This window comes from Ochlerotatus camptorhynchus, unplaced genomic scaffold (assembly GCF_037179485.1).
Source record: "Ochlerotatus camptorhynchus isolate MF236.1 unplaced genomic scaffold, CSIRO-AGI_Acam_v1.1 ptg000433l, whole genome shotgun sequence".
Taxonomy (NCBI): Eukaryota; Metazoa; Arthropoda; class Insecta; order Diptera; family Culicidae; genus Ochlerotatus; species Ochlerotatus camptorhynchus.
Window position 1 is genome coordinate 120,830 of NW_027040919.1, and position 15,110 is coordinate 135,939.

Sequence of the window (15,110 nt, forward strand, 5' to 3'; positions counted from 1 at the left end):
TAATCAGTCCCGACCAGGGTCCGGACACTGCATTTAGCATATGTGGATAAGGAACCAATAATGCCAGTCAAGTGGCTGGTAGGGGTAAAATGCCCACTTGTAGAAAAACAACGATAACATTTCCTCAGATGCTCAGATGTGGGTAACGGATTGTGCTTGTTTTCATCTGGAGGTTTCACAAATATTTCCAGATCATGAAATCCAACTGATTCTTTAATAAAATTATATGTTGTGCAAAACACGACACCTTTATTAAAATCATCGACTTCAAATTAAACGTTTAACAGCATATATCACAAAGGAATGACATGAATTCACTTATCGTATATTATTTAGATGTTTAACTTAATGAACAACAGTTTCACACTCTATTGGGACCATAATTCTGAATTCATTTAAAATACCTCATACCTTTAAATTCTTTACTTACAGGTTATGGTTTGTCTCTATCAAGCGGTGCATTTTACTTCAATTTTTGTGAAGAGTGCGTGGTAAGTTTGTGAATTTTGCTGTTTCCCATAAATAAATAATAATTATTTTTCTCCGAATGCAGATAGCAATACGGGTAGCGTTTACGCGGCCTGTTGTAGAACCGAGGAGGCCTGGTCAATTCCACCATTCATTTGTGCTTCAAAAATTCGTCACAGCTCTGAATTCTCAAAATTTGAAACTGATCCAGACTTGGACATTCAAGCCACCAGAACAATTTTGACAGTCGAACCAGAGCACCACTCGTTTTATGCAGCATCGTGACTAACGAAGGTACGACTTTCTTTATTATTTTTATTATTATAGCTGAGATTATAGCACCACAGCCAAAGATGCTACGTAGGATGGGTTTTTAGGATAAGAAAGAAGCGTATTCAAAAATCAACAGAACTTTTGTAAAACGGTCTACACTGATTGACGACCAATAAATAAAAATAAAACAAACGACCTTGGCAACGTATGCCCTGGTGGTTTCTAGCAACACTGCCATTTCAATCAAGATATGCGTTTCTCGATTAGGATTTGGCAGTTCAGTTGGCTTAAAATCAACCAGTCCACTCATTTCTTATCCTAGTGCTACGAAAAGCTCTAATCTGGATTTAGGAATTTGTTTCAAAGGTGGGACGGAGGTCCTTCGTCCTACTTTTTCTGTACGTAAGAGCTTCGTTATTTACTTGCAGATTAATTCATTGCCTTTGTGCACCGTGTTTTAAACGAACGGTCCTCCTCTGAATTTTATTTTTGTTACTTGAAATGAACATTCAAATTTCTTGGATTGTCTAAAACTAATGTAAAGCGTCAGATTGGTATGAGAGCTGAACTAGATATAGAGGCAAACCATGTTTATAATTTTATCCTGCAAGCATGAGATCAAACAATGAACCGAACGTAGGTACCTCCTCAACAAGTCAGGGTCAATTAGAGGAACACTTAGATCAAAAAGTGACACACTTACCCATTTTGTGCTACTTGCATCGGTGGATCTGATCCTATTGAATCAAGTGATGACCAAATAGTAAACACAATACTAGTTGGCGCCAGCATCAGTGGTTTAAAAATGCTTCGCGCTAATGGCATAGTTCCCCTGCCGAAGAGCATTCCATAATGGTGTCTTGGTTAGCTTTAGTTAGGCAATACTATTTGAAGAATTCATTGGTCAACAGGATCTTTTGAAGCCTTAAACACTTAATTCAACAAAATTGAGCAACACCACTTAGTTGATACACTACAGTGAGCACTTTCATTCATACAAAAGATGGTATGGATTTTTTTAACTTGAAAATATTAACCTAAAATTACAATTTTAATTGACAACGAGAAAAAATTGCAGATCATTTCAAATGTGGGACTCATTAAATTCTCGTTTCGGCCCTAGCTATTCTACATAATACACTTTCAATCTACCAACTACCAATTTTCTCTGACCTGAAGTCGACTCTATCCTGGAGCACATATGTGAGAAGCCCCGTTAAAAGTACTGAACAAAGAATTCAGTACCCTTAAACTCCCACCACATTCCCTGCCAATCACATATGTGCTCCTGCCCTAGCTCCTAACTGATTGAAAACGCTTCTAAGGGTGGTATCACATTTCCCGGAGTTTCATTTCCTAAAATGGACCATTTACATGAAAGTAGGAAATCATGTGCATTCAAAATGGAAAATTTTATTTTTTATTCAAAATTTTGCTAATGGGAATATTGCCTTCTTTATTCAAATATCAAACTAAAGAATAACAAAAATAACAATAACAACGGAAAGAAAAAGAAAAACAAAAATAATCAAACAACGTAATGAACACTCAAAGAAGGAAATATTCCCATTTTAATCAAATTTTTAATAGCTTTGTTACGTTTTCGAAAACTAAAATATTAGTATGCTAATAAATAGGCCATTCTGAAATTAAAATCCGAGAAATTTTATACCACCCTTTTAACTAGCTACTATACATGAACGGTAAATTTGGAAGTACCTGACTAACAAGTTAAAAAGGAGCACATATGTGATAGGCCCCGTTAAATGTATTGAAAAGTCACCTCTCTATTTCTAATTTCGGTCCAAACCGATTTTCAATCAAATCAATTTATGATCAACCAGTTTCGATCGAAATTATCAAAAGGGATGACTTTTCATTACCTTTAAACTCCCACCACATTCCCTGCCAATCACATATGTGCTCCTGTCCTAGCTCCTATCAATCTACCTGATTCTTTTTCTATATATACCTATACTACATCAAAAACCCTAACACTGCTAAATACTCCGAAATGCGACGATCGAGCTCACGATAGTGGTCTTTCGAACTTCATAAACAAAACGATCTTCGATGAAAGCATTCTGCTACATCGATTGGTTTGCTTGGAAGCCATTCCCAATAGGTTTAGCCATCCAGGCACGGTCCCTAAACGAATTTTTTTCACCAAAAGGTCCCTATCCGGTGTTAATGGGTTCCGAGGAATTCTCGTAGAAAAGATGGTAGCTCGAAGTATTCGTTTGTACCCGGCTACAACATCTTTACTCGTCAGAAGACCTCGGAGAAGCTAATTAATTTTGATGAAATTCGTTGTACCACCAGCGAGCTCGATCCAAATAACAAAAATCAATACCAATCTGCTAGATGTAATTTGGAATTTCCAGCAAACCGAGGACCAGGGCCGAAACAAAAAATGTCAATCCTAAAGATTTCCAACCAAAAAGATTTTTTATCAAATTTGAATTTGGGCCACTAGCATTTTTCTGAAGCATCATAGTAGGCTGCTTCGGAACTGTCAAATTTTGATCTTCGGTTTGCATACCTTGATTTTCTCTCAAGGTACACCTCTCCCAAAACCCAGCATACATAAAGTTCAGCTGTGTTCGCTGTAATTTTGGGATAGTAGTTTGCGTAGAAACATCAGCAGTGGTCGGAACATACGTCACACGTTCCAAAATATCATGTTGTATCTTGGCGTATGTTTCAAATACTGCTAATGTCGTCTCGCATTCCTGTACCTTGGCAATACCTGCTACCAGAACCGAATCTACATCGGCTCTGTTATATCTAAATGCCTCACATAAAATTTGGGACTGACCTTCAAAAGCCACCCTATCTCCTAAATTCATATTTTTATCTAACTCTACACCTTCATAATTATTATCAAAATTCCCCTTACCAAAACCCGCCTTTGAGGCATCCGGAGTAGTTTCGTAACGGTATTCTTGAACTTCGCTCCCAATTCCCTCACCAATCAACTGTTTGCTAGTAGACGCTTTAAAAGGCCGTCGGATGTACTCACCGACCAGCGACCGTACATTATCGTATTCATCGGTCACCGGCAATCTTTTGAGAACCTCCCAACGATCCTGCGCTTTTGGCAGCTTCGGCTTTGAAGAAGCCGCCTTTATGCGCTGGTAAATGGCCGTAAGTGTGCCATCAGGGTCGGTTCTCATAAAGTTGGGCAAAGACACCGGTCTAACAATCCGACTGGACCGGGTCTTCCGAGCATCGCGACCGTTTTTCGCCTTGCTAGCAAACATGTTGAAAATCAATCCTACCTTGAAAAAATGGGAAGAGCGATCAAAAAGACGTCCGCTTGGAAACCACTTCAGAAGCCTCTTGTCGATTGTTAGCAGCAGCCTTCCTTATATAGGCTCTCGGCATGTGAAAATTTGGTTACGATGGTGTTGCTATGGTAGCGTCTGGAAGATGATGCGCAAGTGGGTGAAAATCATGAAAATCAAACTTTTTGATCAACGTAGGCGTGCATGTTTTCTTCTTCATTGAAGTGTCATTTTTTTTCACGACGGTCCTAGGTCAGATTCCTGTCGACTTATTTTATTTCCTTGTTATTGATGTTATTGCTATTGCTTAAGCTGATTGCTAACCATTTTTGTTTTATTTATAGGGAACGGATCAATCATCAGACCCAAGCTTGGACCCTGAAATTATTGAAGAGGAAAGAGTCCGACAGGCCAGTCTCTTTTGTGGTTCGACACTTGGGACGGAAGCAGAAGAGCCGCAGCGAGATCCAACAAGAGAGAACAAACTGTAATTATCAAGCCTAAGGGAAATCAACGTGCTGATGTGACAAATCAAGAATATTCTCTCGAAGATATATTCTGCTGCTTTTTCGGTCAAAAATGTTCGATGCATGGAGAACGGTAACGTTTCCGTACGGAAACAAGTGATCATGGATAAAAATCATTGGTCTGTCCGAAGATTTAAGTGCTGGTGAAATTGACCTCAAATTGAAAAAGCAAAACAATCTTCCGCTCTCCTCGGACATTTGAAACTTTGATCCTTTGATCAAGCTGCAACGCGTCTACCTGTAGAGTGGCCTAAGAAATCAATGTCTACCGCTACTTCAAATGTTCCATGTCTGGCCATACAGCATGTTCCTGAAACAACTCTACTTGCTGCCTCATATGTGCTGGTGATCATGAAGCAAAAGAATGTGAATCTACTTTCATAAAGTGTGTTAACTGTGAACTGGTGAACAAACTGCGTAACCTTGCAACTGATATATTCCTGGATCGAACTACATCGACTCTGGCACGCAACGATGTTGGTACTATGAAAGCCACCGATCCTCCCACCACAGTCCTGCCACTGTAGCCGTCGTTCAACAATCTTCCCGACCCTGTGTGTGGGATTGGATAAGTGGTCTTCCAACCTGAAACTGCAGGTGAGTACAAATATTTTCTGACGAGATCAACACTTAATTCGTTCTCCAGTTCCAGCGCTACGCCGATTGATCAACTATATTCTGTCAGCTTGACACTGGAACACAATGATGTTGGCACCATGGAAGCCCCTAATCTCTCTGCCACAGTCGGGCTATTCTACTTCCTGCTTTGTCAGGTAAGTTTAACAGTGGTATTATATAATATGTCTCGCCGAAGCCGGGAAGGATACTGCCCCTTATCTGAATGGTAACTACCTACTTCAGCCTGTTACTAAAGCAGCCCAAATGGAAATACCTGTTATCGAGGTGGGTACGCAAGGCCTGACTGACACCGTTGGTAGTCCGAATACTGCCATGCAGCTAAAACTAAATCTGCAGATTCGCCAATCCTCCGGGTGGTTTGATTCTGATGCAACCTTCGTTCACGTAGTTTAACTGGTTTTGCGCACGTCATCGATTTGTTTCTACGGGTGTCGGTTGGGTTTTGCTGACGTCTTTGCTGAGTGGTAGCCTCAAGCATGGGTTTGAATGGTCGGTCTTGGTGTAACGTATACATCCCTCCCGATTTTTCTACTTCCACGACTTGTGATGAAAGACATCGGATCTGCGTTGCCCACATCCGAGAAACTTGGACGTTCACCTACTGTTTGGTGATTATAATCAGTCTGGCCTATGCTGGACAAGTTTAGCAGATTAATTATGTTAACCGGACCTCGGACTTGATATTTGCTAATGCCGACAAAACACCTGAAGCTCTCATTGATGCTGATCCGTTTCATCCTTCAGTCTTTGTCAAACTTATCTGTCCGCCTCTTTGGACGATACAATGATGAAAGTGAGTTTGATTTTCACCGCGATGATTATGCTGGTCTGAATGAAGCTTTACGGACAACTCAGTACAGCTGTAGCTCTGTTCAACGGAATTTTTTGTCGCTTCTTTGCGAATATGTTCTTCGACCCAGACCGAAGCAGAAGCCATAACCATAACCATAAGATACGATATGGTTAGACGGGTATTCCTAAAAAGCTGTCACCTCGGAAAACTAATCCAGATCTTCTCTCTTTTCGTTTTCTATGTCTTATTACAAGCCATACCGAGCATATGAATAACCGAGTGCTCTTTCCAGATGCTGAGATGCCTGACCTGTTATATGGAAGGATTATGCACGAGGAGCGATTCGAATCCCCCCAGTTTTGAAGACATTAAGAACTGATGTTCCATTGCCCTGGTCAGATGGCTGGTGGTGAAGGAAAACAATAAGTACATGGAAACCAGAAAAAACTGTAAGTATGCTCCGCTCTATTGTAGTATATATTTGTCCAAACTAGCTACTGAAAAGTGAATCAAATGCGCTTATACCTGAAATGCATGCAATGATATGGGCAAGTAGGAGACTCACGATTTAGCATGGAGGGTGTATGGGAGTCGTTCTACGGTTTTTTTTTTCGGGCATGTGGTTCATTTTCGATATTATAGTGTTAAGTGATCACCATGTCCCACTCACGTTCTGGAATGTGGCCTTAAGACCCCCTTCTGTCGCGCAAAATCAAAATCAAATTACCGGTCTAGGGATCTCCTTGACGGAAGCTCTGAGACATTATCCAGTAAAAGTCCTTTGGAATTCTTCTTGGATACTCCGAATAACATTAACACTCGCGTACTAGGAACAAATTTCAATAACGCAATTCGCGGTTGATCACAAACAGGAAGTTTTTAGGTTGAGAATCCTAAATAAACAGAGAGAGAGAGAGAGAGAGAGAGGTTACTTTTACCTTGAATCCTGATCAAGGAAAGGAGAAGGTCACAGAACTTTAGAGATTCATTCCGGAAGGCTTCAAACAACATTTAATGGAAGTTTCAAGACTGGTGGGTATGGGTGCTTTGTTTCGGATATCAGATTCAGATATGTGGAACAGATCATTTCGATAGCTAGTTTATTAATTTCCATAACGTATAAAACTTTTGATGACTTGAATATCTCGAATTTGCTGATGTGTAGGTCATGTGGATTTTCTTTCCTGGTTTATGTCCAGGCGTTAACTTATAAAAGGGTCAAGCCTTTTACAACCCCTTCCCCCGATAACAAGCATTATATTTTGTTTGATGTGTGCTACTCTGGCGCAAGTTGATTTCCAAAGTTGTCTTTAAACAACGGTATAACATTTTGATGTTGCAGAATTATGACAGATAAAGTGAATATAATTTGAGTTAACAGAATTTCAGGTTGCCTTTAACCTGTCAATGGGAAATCAATTTGATTGTTTCATAGTAACATACTTCAAACTCTTTTCCCGTTTACACAAGGTAAAGGGCTATATTTAAATTTGCCAAAATTATGGTACCATTTTCATAAATTTTATTATTCTGTGCCCTCTTTTCTTTCGCTGATGAATATTCCATATCGTCAGGTAATGATAGCCAATATGTTTCATTCACGTAGTCACCATTGCACATGTAACGACGGCAGTCACAAAATGGCAAATGAAATGAAAGTTGAAGACAAATTCGAAGTTCCACTGGGACGTAATAACTATGACTAATAAGACTCGGAAGTCGCGTACTGCTACAGCCGTCAATGATGTTGTCTAATGCCGCGTGTGAACGTTTGATTATTGGTGTGTAGATGAGATTCCATATATAATGTAAAATCTAAAACTTTGCCCATTTTGAATGAGAAATAAAATCTTAACTAGAGAAAATGGATGTAATGTCGGCCTAAAGGCCCCTAATTTGGGCCCATACATAAATTCAGCAATCGACTAAATTTTCAATAGCAACCAAAATTATCCATTAGTACCGTCCCAATGACGCGTTCAACTAGATAAAATGGATAAATAGCAGTCCCAATCTTATATCCATAGGCCAACATTAGAGCTATTTCTCCTATTATTAATTTTAAATGGAATGAAAATCTTATGAAAATATAATGAAATATGGCTTTCTTTTTATGTTTTCAGATCTATTTTAATACTCTCGCCCGCACGTCCCATTGCACTACAAATAAAATTCGCTTTCTAATCAGTCCCGACCAGGGTCCGGACACTGCATTTAGCATATGTGGATAAGGAACCAATAATGCCAGTCAAGTGGCTGGTAGGGGTAAAATGCCCACTTGTAGAAAAACAACGATAACATTTCCTCAGATGCTCAGATGTGGGTAACGGATTGTGCTTGTTTTCATCTGGAGGTTTCACAAATATTTCCAGATCATGAAATCCAACTGATTCTTTAATAAAATTATATGTTGTGCAAAACACGACACCTTTATTAAAATCATCGACTTCAAATTAAACGTTTAACAGCATATATCACAAAGGAATGACATGAATTCACTTATCGTATATTATTTAGATGTTTAACTTAATGAACAACAGTTTCACACTCTATTGGGACCATAATTCTGAATTCATTTAAAATACCTCATACCTTTAAATTCTTTACTTACAGGTTATGGTTTGTCTCTATCAAGCGGTGCATTTTACTTCAATTTTTGTGAAGAGTGCGTGGTAAGTTTGTGAATTTTGCTGTTTCCCATAAATAAATAATAATTATTTTTCTCCGAATGCAGATAGCAATACGGGTAGCGTTTACGCGGCCTGTTGTAGAACCGAGGAGGCCTACACTGTCTACACTGATTGACGACCAATAAATAAAAATAAAACAAACGACCTTGGCAACGTATGCCCTGGTGGTTTCTAGCAACACTGCCATTTCAATCAAGATATGCGTTTCTCGATTAGGATTTGGCAGTTCAGTTGGCTTAAAATCAACCAGTCCACTCATTTCTTATCCTAGTGCTACGAAAAGCTCTAATCTGGATTTAGGAATTTGTTTCAAAGGTGGGACGGAGGTCCTTCGTCCTACTTTTTCTGTACGTAAGAGCTTCGTTATTTACTTGCAGATTAATTCATTGCCTTTGTGCACCGTGTTTTAAACGAACGGTCCTCCTCTGAATTTTATTTTTGTTACTTGAAATGAACATTCAAATTTCTTGGATTGTCTAAAACTAATGTAAAGCGTCAGATTGGTATGAGAGCTGAACTAGATATAGAGGCAAACCATGTTTATAATTTTATCCTGCAAGCATGAGATCAAACAATGAACCGAACGTAGGTACCTCCTCAACAAGTCAGGGTCAATTAGAGGAACACTTAGATCAAAAAGGTCCCTATCCGGTGTTAATGGGTTCCGAGGAATTCTCGTAGAAAAGATGGTAGCTCGAAGTATTCGTTTGTACCCGGCTACAACATCTTTACTCGTCAGAAGACCTCGGAGAAGCTAATTAATTTTGATGAAATTCGTTGTACCACCAGCGAGCTCGATCCAAATAACAAAAATCAATACCAATCTGCTAGATGTAATTTGGAATTTCCAGCAAACCGAGGACCAGGGCCGAAACAAAAAATGTCAATCCTAAAGATTTCCAACCAAAAAGATTTTTTATCAAATTTGAATTTGGGCCACTAGCATTTTTCTGAAGCATCATAGTAGGCTGCTTCGGAACTGTCAAATTTTGATCTTCGGTTTGCATACCTTGATTTTCTCTCAAGGTACACCTCTCCCAAAACCCAGCATACATAAAGTTCAGCTGTGTTCGCTGTAATTTTGGGATAGTAGTTTGCGTAGAAACATCAGCAGTGGTCGGAACATACGTCACACGTTCCAAAATATCATGTTGTATCTTGGCGTATGTTTCAAATACTGCTAATGTCGTCTCGCATTCCTGTACCTTGGCAATACCTGCTACCAGAACCGAATCTACATCGGCTCTGTTATATCTAAATGCCTCACATAAAATTTGGGACTGACCTTCAAAAGCCACCCTATCTCCTAAATTCATATTTTTATCTAACTCTACACCTTCATAATTATTATCAAAATTCCCCTTACCAAAACCCGCCTTTGAGGCATCCGGAGTAGTTTCGTAACGGTATTCTTGAACTTCGCTCCCAATTCCCTCACCAATCAACTGTTTGCTAGTAGACGCTTTAAAAGGCCGTCGGATGTACTCACCGACCAGCGACCGTACATTATCGTATTCATCGGTCACCGGCAATCTTTTGAGAACCTCCCAACGATCCTGCGCTTTTGGCAGCTTCGGCTTTGAAGAAGCCGCCTTTATGCGCTGGTAAATGGCCGTAAGTGTGCCATCAGGGTCGGTTCTCATAAAGTTGGGCAAAGACACCGGTCTAACAATCCGACTGGACCGGGTCTTCCGAGCATCGCGACCGTTTTTCGCCTTGCTAGCAAACATGTTGAAAATCAATCCTACCTTGAAAAAATGGGAAGAGCGATCAAAAAGACGTCCGCTTGGAAACCACTTCAGAAGCCTCTTGTCGATTGTTAGCAGCAGCCTTCCTTATATAGGCTCTCGGCATGTGAAAATTTGGTTACGATGGTGTTGCTATGGTAGCGTCTGGAAGATGATGCGCAAGTGGGTGAAAATCATGAAAATCAAACTTTTTGATCAACGTAGGCGTGCATGTTTTCTTCTTCATTGAAGTGTCATTTTTTTTCACGACGGTCCTAGGTCAGATTCCTGTCGACTTATTTTATTTCCTTGTTATTGATGTTATTGCTATTGCTTAAGCTGATTGCTAACCATTTTTGTTTTATTTATAGGGAACGGATCAATCATCGGACCCAAGCTTGGACCCTGAAATTATTGAAGAGGAAAGAGTCCGACAGGCCAGTCTCTTTTGTGGTTCGACACTTGGGACGGAAGCAGAAGAGCCGCAGCGAGATCCAACAAGAGAGAACAAACTGTAATTATCAAGCCTAAGGGAAATCAACGTGCTGATGTGACAAATCAAGAATATTCTCTCGAAGATATATTCTGCTGCTTTTTCGGTCAAAAATGTTCGATGCATGGAGAACGGTAACGTTTCCGTACGGAAACAAGTGATCATGGATAAAAATCATTGGTCTGTCCGAAGATTTAAGTGCTGGTGAAATTGACCTCAAATTGAAAAAGCAAAACAATCTTCCGCTCTCCTCGGACATTTGAAACTTTGATCCTTTGATCAAGCTGCAACGCGTCTACCTGTAGAGTGGCTGAAGAAATCAATGTCTACCGCTACTTCAAATGTTCCATGTCTGGCCATACAGCATGTTCCTGAAACAACTCTACTTGCTGTCTCATATGTGCTGGTGATCATGAAGCAAAAGAATGTGAATCTACTTTCATAAAGTGTGTTAACTGTGAACTGGTGAACAAACTGCGTAACCTTGCAACTGATATATTCCTGGATCGAACTACATCGACTCTGGCACGCAACGATGTTGGTACTATGAAAGCCACCGATCCTCCCACCACAGTCCTGCCACTGTAGCCGTCGTTCAACAATCTTCCCGACCCTGTGTGTGGGATTGGATAAGTGGTCTTCCAACCTGAAACTGCAGGTGAGTACAAATATTTTCTGACGAGATCAACACTTAATTCGTTCTCCAGTTCCAGCGCTACGCCGATTGATCAACTATATTCTGTCAGCTTGACACTGGAACACAATGATGTTGGCACCATGGAAGCCCCTAATCTCTCTGCCACAGTCGGGCTATTCTACTTCCTGCTTTGTCAGGTAAGTTTAACAGTGGTATTATATAATATGTCTCGCCGAAGCCGGGAAGGATACTGCCCCTTATCTGAATGGTAACTACCTACTTCAGCCTGTTACTAAAGCAGCCCAAATGGAAATACCTGTTATCGAGGTGGGTACGCAAGGCCTGACTGACACCGTTGGTAGTCCGAATACTGCCATGCAGCTAAAACTAAATCTGCAGATTCGCCAATCCTCCGGGTGGTTTGATTCTGATGCAACCTTCGTTCACGTAGTTTAACTGGTTTTGCGCACGTCATCGATTTGTTTCTACGGGTGTCGGTTGGGTTTTGCTGACGTCTTTGCTGAGTGGTAGCCTCAAGCATGGGTTTGAATGGTCGGTCTTGGTGTAACGTATACATCCCTCCCGATTTTTCTACTTCCACGACTTGTGATGAAAGACATCGGATCTGCGTTGGCCACATCCGAGAAACTTGGACGTTCACCTACTGTTTGGTGATTATAATCAGTCTGGCCTATGCTGGACAAGTTTAGCAGATTAATTATGTTAACCGGACCTCGGACTTGATATTTGCTAATGCCGACAAAACACCTGAAGCTCTCATTGATGCTGATCCGTTTCATCCTTCAGTCTTTGTCAAACTTATCTGTCCGCCTCTTTGGACGATACAATGATGAAAGTGAGTTTGATTTTCACCGCGATGATTATGCTGGTCTGAATGAAGCTTTACGGACAACTCAGTACAGCTGTAGCTCTGTTCAACGGAATTTTTTGTCGCTTCTTTGCGAATATGTTCTTCGACCCAGACCGAAGCAGAAGCCATAACCATAACCATAAGATACGATATGGTTAGACGGGTATTCCTAAAAAGCTGTCACCTCGGAAAACTAATCCAGATCTTCTCTCTTTTCGTTTTCTATGTCTTATTACAAACCATACCGTGCATATGAATAACCGAGTGCTCTTTCCAGATGCTGAGATGCCTGACCTGTTATATGGAAGGATTATGCACGAGGAGCGATTCGAATCCCCCCAGTTTTGAAGACATTAAGAACTGATGTTCCATTGCCCTGGTCAGATGGCTGGTGGTGAAGGAAAACAATAAGTACATGGAAACCAGAAAAAACTGTAAGTATGCTCCGCTCTATTGTAGTATATATTTGTCCAAACTAGCTACTGAAAAGTGAATCAAATGCGCTTATACCTGAAATGCATGCAATGATATGGGCAAGTAGGAGACTCACGATTTAGCATGGAGGGTGTATGGGAGTCGTTCTACGGTTTTTTTTTTCGGGCATGTGGTTCATTTTCGATATTATAGTGTTAAGTGATCACCATGTCCCACTCACGTTCTGGAATGTGGCCTTAAGACCCCCTTCTGTCGCGCAAAATCAAAATCAAATTACCGGTCTAGGGATCTCCTTGACGGAAGCTCTGAGACATTATCCAGTAAAAGTCCTTTGGAATTCTTCTTGGATACTCCGAATAACATTAACACTCGCGTACTAGGAACAAATTTCAATAACGCAATTCGCGGTTGATCACAAACAGGAAGTTTTTAGGTTGAGAATCCTAAATAAACAGAGAGAGAGAGAGAGAGAGGTTACTTTTACCTTGAATCCTGATCAAGGAAAGGAGAAGGTCACAGAACTTTAGAGATTCATTCCGGAAGGCTTCAAACAACATTTAATGGAAGTTTCAAGACTGGTGGGTATGGGTGCTTTGTTTCGGATATCAGATTCAGATATGTGGAACAGATCATTTCGATAGCTAGTTTATTAATTTCCATAACGTATAAAACTTTTGATGACTTGAATATCTCGAATTTGCTGATGTGTAGGTCATGTGGATTTTCTTTCCTGGTTTATGTCCAGGCGTTAACTTATAAAAGGGTCAAGCCTTTTACAACCCCTTCCCCCGATAACAAGCATTATATTTTGTTTGATGTGTGCTACTCTGGCGCAAGTTGATTTCCAAAGTTGTCTTTAAACAACGGTATAACATTTTGATGTTGCAGAATTATGACAGATAAAGTGAATATAATTTGAGTTAACAGAATTTCAGGTTGCCTTTAACCTGTCAATGGGAAATCAATTTGATTGTTTCATAGTAACATACTTCAAACTCTTTTCCCGTTTACACAAGGTAAAGGGCTATATTTAAATTTGCCAAAATTATGGTACCATTTTCATAAATTTTATTATTCTGTGCCCTCTTTTCTTTCGCTGATGAATATTCCATATCGTCAGGTAATGATAGCCAATATGTTTCATTCACGTAGTCACCATTGCACATGTAACGACGGCAGTCACAAAATGGCAAATGAAATGAAAGTTGAAGACAAATTCGAAGTTCCACTGGGACGTAATAACTATGACTAATAAGACTCGGAAGTCGCGTACTGCTACAGCCGTCAATGATGTTGTCTAATGCCGCGTGTGAACGTTTGATTATTGGTGTGTAGATGAGATTCCATATAGGGGAATTTACGTATTCTCGTCAATCTAAGCAGCGTCCGCACTTCTATTAGCATTTTCACAGCGTCACGCACATATATGACGTGTCTGTTTGTTTCAATTCATCTGCTGCTTGCTTCTCTATCCATTCCAATCGACAGAATTATTCAAAACTGTTTGAAAGCGTTTTTACAACGCTCTAAATTTCTCAGGTGAGTGTGACTATTGTCGTCAGCCACTTTTTCTTCGGCAACCTTCCCATTAGAACTGCGTGTTAACCAGCTGTTCTATTATCGGCAACTAGAAATCAGCCCCATTTTGTAGTACGTATGCTTCATTTGAATAAAAATCTGGCATAACAGGATTGCTCGGTCCTACAAATATAATCAGATTGAAGCTGAAAGACTAAAGAATCGTTTGGATACATTCAGGGAAGTGGGTTGATGGTAAAACATAGTGAAATTAACGTTTAAATTTTGGTTGCCGAAAACAGTCAATGGGTGCCGAAGTCGACATTTACCCTATAATGTAAAATCTAAAACTTTGCCCATTTTGAATGAGAAATAAAATCTTAACTAGAGAAAATGGATGTAATGTCGGCCTAAAGGCCCCTAATTTGGGCCCATACATAAATTCAGCAATCGACTAAATTTTCAATAGCAACCAAAATTATCCATTAGTACCGTCCCAATGACGCGTTCAACTAGATAAAATGGATAAATAGCAGTCCCAATCTTATATCCATAGGCCAACATTAGAGCTATTTCTCCTATTATTAATTTTAAATGGAATGAAAATCTTATGAAAATATAATGAAATATGGCTTTCTTTTTATGTTTTCAGATCTATTTTAATACTCTCGCCCGCACGTCCCATTGCACTACAAATAAAATTCGCTTTCTAATCAGTCCCGACCAGGGTCCGGACACTGCATTTAGCATAT

The 15,110-nt window shown here is 40.0% G+C and overlaps 2 long non-coding RNA genes across 2 annotated transcripts; both read left to right on the forward strand.

Annotated features, from left to right (window-relative positions):
- Positions 1-569: 569 nt before the first annotated feature.
- Positions 570-15,064, forward strand: LOC135711452 (uncharacterized). Its single transcript, XR_010518486.1, has 5 exons — positions 570-762; positions 10,776-11,555; positions 11,605-11,731; positions 12,683-12,839; positions 15,011-15,064. It is a non-coding gene; the product is annotated as an uncharacterized LOC135711452 (long non-coding RNA).
- Positions 4,907-8,164, forward strand: LOC135711450 (uncharacterized). The gene is made up of 4 exons (XR_010518484.1): positions 4,907-5,152; positions 5,202-5,328; positions 6,280-6,436; positions 8,111-8,164. It is a non-coding gene; the product is annotated as an uncharacterized LOC135711450 (long non-coding RNA).
- Positions 15,065-15,110: the final 46 nt, after the last annotated feature.